Raw genomic sequence first — 4,681 nt, 5'->3', positions numbered from 1 at the left:
TGCTTTGATAAAGGCTTCCCAACTTCGTCCAGAGATTCTTTGTTGTCTTTTTAGAAGTCATGTTCACCAAAACATTATCAGCAAGGCACAACCAAATTAGACTTTGAGCCTTCCGATTGTTTTTTATCCATTCCTTCATCTCAACAAACACCGCCTCTGATGGTTTATCATCTTCAACCACGTACCATAGATCTCTATCCACAAGTAAAGCCTCCATCTTTAACTTCCATAACTCAAAATCCTTTCCTCCGATCCTCTCCACTTCAATTCGTGATTGACCAATCGACATCTTTCATAGATCAGATTCGTAGGTTATTCTTCACCAAGTAAACCCTATTGCAAATCCTCATTTGCAAAAGAAAATTAGTTAAATTGCAAAACCTCAAGCTTTGATACCGCTTGTTAGGGATAACGGATGCACAACCACGAACAAAGAAGAACACAAGCAAAACCCACAAGAGAAATTTAACGTGATTCAGCAAAATCCTGCCTATGTCCACCAAAGAAAAAATAAGTTTCACTATTTTAGAAAACCTCACACCCACAAAGTATTACCCTTTCCTCTTTTTTTTCTTCTTTTTTTCTTAGGTTATCCCACATAGACTATTTATAGGGAAACCTAAATCCCTAATCTCAATATAATTATAACTTTAACCCAGTACTAGCAATTTTTTTTGAAGCACCACTACTAGCAATTGACCTAAACCATGTTTCAATTACATATACAACTAAAACTATAATTACATGGACCTACAGAATACAACACATCCGCTCACTCACCGGGGAGCAGGACCCTCATGTCCGTCTTCAACCCAATGTGAAGCACGAGTCATACTCAATAGGCTTTTATAATGAGTATGAGAGCTATTATGCTGCTGCAAAAAGTTTCATGTACCATTTATGTTTTGGCCCTTCATGTTTCATTTCCATACGTAAAAGTTGGGTTTCTTGAAAAGTTGATCTCAAGAAAAGGGATTAGAATTTTAGGACTTTAATGGTTGAATGGGACTCCAAATGGAATATAATGTAGCCTTGATTGAATGCGGACTAACAATGAACAATGCTCTATAACATAATCAGGTCATGTACAATGAAATACAAGGTTTTAGGGCAAAGTTCGTTGGGGTTCATCTGTTGCCTATGGGTGATCCCATATGATGCGTTTAGGATCTAAATTGAAATAACAAGTCTGTGATTGAAGTATCTAGTAAATAGTAATAGAAGATGGAGCCTAATACCAATGGGGGTTGGTCCAAGTGGTAGCTGGGGATGCAAAAATCCCCACTGGGAGACTCACCCACCACAGCCAGGTGTGCGACGCAGATCGAACACCGGTTATAAACCGGGGTTGGCAAACCAAAAAAAAAAGAAGAAGATGCAGCCTAATGGTTTGATATTTGTTTAAGAATCAAACTGAAAAAGGATTTTATGGGATGGTTTGGTATCATTTCTTCAAAATTCACTATGGTATTAATGGCTCCTCATAATTTTTCGTCTTGTCTCTTAATTTTTTTCCTACAATTATCATTGATATAGAGAGATGGATACAACACAGTGGAAGAAGAAAGCATAATGAGAGACAAGTTTGGTTCTTACACCAAAATAAAGAGAGAGACTTGGTTTTATTTGGTACGAATAGAGAAACAAGATCTATTGAGTCTGAAGATTGAAGAATGTAGTCTCTCAGATTCATCATTGCTTTTTGAATCTGATATCATTTCTTAATTCAAACTCCTTATTTTCCTTTTTAGAAGTTCTTCAGGATCTGATTTCTCAGTCAAATTTATCAAAGAAACCTAATGGAAGACCAGAATACTCAACAGCAGCAGCAGCAACAGATTATTGAAATTAATGGAGGTGTGCCTGACAGCAGAGACCCAAGCCTTGGAGAGGTTATGATCTGTGGTGAAGCAAAATGTGGATTCTCAGGTTCTGGAACTAATAGGAAGGATGCCAATGAAGGAACTAAATCCATGCGGAAGCTTTGGAAGGCAGTTGCACTTTGTATCGTCTTCATGAGTGAGGGTAGTTGGTGGAATTGAAGTCAACAGTCTTGCCATCTTAACTGGCGCTGCACATCTGCTCTCCGATGTTGCAGCTTCTTCGATCTCATTGTTCTCCTTGTGGGCATCTGGGTGCATGGGAAGCAATGCCCCTTCAGTCGTTCGGTTTCTTTAGGATTGTGTTGTTCCATTGGCCTAAAATGAAGGTGTTGTCATTGTTGACAACTTAAGTGGGCTTTGATATGGTACATCAACACACAAAAAGGTTCTGAGAGAAAGAATCCAATTCAAATAAAGAAAACTCAAGAATCCCGTTCTTGAGGGTCTCTGTCCAGTTTTGATCAACCTCTTCATCGGATGGTCATCCAGTGTCCGATTGAGCCGATTTTTGGAGGAGAACTTCAAGACTTCTTGATCTTCAAATCCAACGGTGGGATTGTTCATTGGAGATCTCGAAGTTAGTCCGATTTGTACGTTAAAACACTCCTTGTTTAAGTCAGATAGGAACTCTGAGTTTGATTCAAACTCTGAGTTAAATTAATCTATAAAAGGAGAGCAAACTCCAGCAAAAGAGAGGACGTTTTGAGGAGCTTGGGAATAGCGTGGAGGTCGAACCAGAAGACGTTGGTTGGCTATGGAGATCTAAAGCTTGGGAATAAGAAGTCTTTTGTTTTGCTGAACAAGAAAGAAAGTGAAAGAGAAGAAAAAAGAAGTAGCAGAAGAAAAGAAGGGAACATGGTTGTATGGCTTTTTTAAAGAGAGAAAACTGAAAAAGATTGAAAAGAGAAAAAAAAAAAGGGGTTGGAGAAAAAGAGAAACAAGTATTGTTACCATGCATCTTACACAAGTTGAGGTAACCCGTATTCACAAGTGATTGTCTATTATTTTCTAGGTTATGTTTAGTTATGAAGAATCTAGCTCATGAATGTAATTTGGGGAACTTGAATTATTGGTTTACATTGTGACCTAGCAAGTTGGAGCTTGTCTAGGGGGTTGGGGTTGGTGCTCTTGTCTGAATTGCATTTTAGACTATAAAAGGGATTGGTGTTCCTGGACTGTTGTAGCAGTCAAAATATCTAAGAGTGTATTGAGTAATATACGAAACCCTAGGTAGGGTATTATTCCGTGGATGTAGGCAATTTGGCCGAACCACGTAAACTCTGGTGCATTGCGTTTTTGTTTATTTTTCTTTGTTGCACATATTGGAGTGCCTTGATTGCAGAGTGGTGGTACACTGTCTGGTAGACCCAGCCACATTGTGGTGAATTTTTGAAGACACTGATTCACCCCCCCCTCTCAGTGTCAATCTGGGAATAACAGATTGAAATCCTTGGTGCTATGGTTTCCATCCAATTGATATGACTCCTTTCGAGGATACTAGTTTATGAAGCCACTGCTAGATTAATCAATCACACTAGCGATGTACAAGGCAAACGGATGTTTGTTGTTGTTGCTTTTTGTTTGTTGGTTAATATCATAGTGATATGCTTGTTGGGACATGCTCATGGTCACGGCCATGGTAATGGGCATGCTCATGGTGGCCATGATTATGACGACGGTCATGGCCACGACCACAGCCATGGGATAAGCGTTGTGTAACATAATCACGGAGGACAGTCCAAACAACACAACGAGTACAATCATGCTCACAGTGCTAACCATTCAGAGCCACTGCCTTAGAAATCTACTGTGGATGCAGAAAGTGCAGAAGCATCTCATGAACATAAAAAGCAAATCAACACCAACTTGCAAGGTGCTTAGCTTGATGTACTAGGAGACTCCATCCAGTGTTGGATTGATGATTGCAGGGGCAACCATATGGTATAAACCATGAGTGGAAGATAATTGATTTGATATGTACCGTTATCATCTCACTGACTATGCTCGGGACAACAAGAAGAATGCTGAGGAACATTTAAGAGGTTCTGATGGACAGCACACCGAGAGAGATTGATGCAACCAAGCTTGAAAGAGGACTCTGTGGGATGGATGAGGTTGTTGTTCATGAATTGCACATTTGGGCCATCACCGTAGGAAAGGTTTTGTTGGCTTGTCATGTGAAGATCACACAAGATGCAGTGCTAATATGGTACTAGACAATGATGCCGAAACAACAAAGAAACAAGGCCAAACAGAAGATGGATTGGAAAAATGAAGAACTTCGTCTCTCAAAAGTTTCTTCAGAAACAACAATATTCATCTGCTCTCCAAAAGATGCACAAAACATGATTTTATAGTGCCAAGAAACCCTAAAACAAAAAAACACAATATTACAAAAATGCTACTGAAAACAGTAAGATGCCCAAAACGCCCTCAAAACGATCCGTCACCACAAAGCAATGAGTCATTTTCGCGAGCTCATTTTGGATCAACTTAACGAATTTCAGTCCATTCCGAGTCTGGGACCTCGAGATACCCCATGTGCCAATCCATATGCATTAGACAAAGTGATAGATTATATCCGAAGGTAATATAACATCAATCATGCTACCAAACAGATAAAGCACTGAGCAAGCTCTGCACCTCTTAAGAGGTAACAGTGAGTTCATAGTTCCATTAGGCGGAAAAGGTAATGAATAGTCTTTTTTTTTTTTTTTTTTTTTTCTTCTATTTGCTTTCACATTTTCCAGGCTCCATTTGTTTCTACAAAAAATAGTCAGTTATGCTTTTGTAAATCA

General features: G+C 39.2%; 1 pseudogene; it reads left to right on the top strand.

The window, feature by feature from the left end:
- The first annotated feature begins 1,799 nt into the window (after nucleotides 1-1,799).
- On the top strand, nucleotides 1,800-4,099 carry LOC149011699 (metal tolerance protein A1-like; annotated as a pseudogene).
- The last annotated feature ends 582 nt before the right edge of the window (nucleotides 4,100-4,681 follow it).

The sequence above is a fragment of the Hakea prostrata genome, chromosome 7, assembly GCF_041222555.1.
Source record: "Hakea prostrata isolate BN-2017 chromosome 7, UWA_Hpros_2, whole genome shotgun sequence".
In the NCBI taxonomy this organism is placed as follows: domain Eukaryota; kingdom Viridiplantae; phylum Streptophyta; class Magnoliopsida; order Proteales; family Proteaceae; genus Hakea; species Hakea prostrata.
The sequence above is the reverse complement of the archived record's forward strand: the minus strand, read 5'-3'. Positions and strand labels throughout refer to the sequence as shown.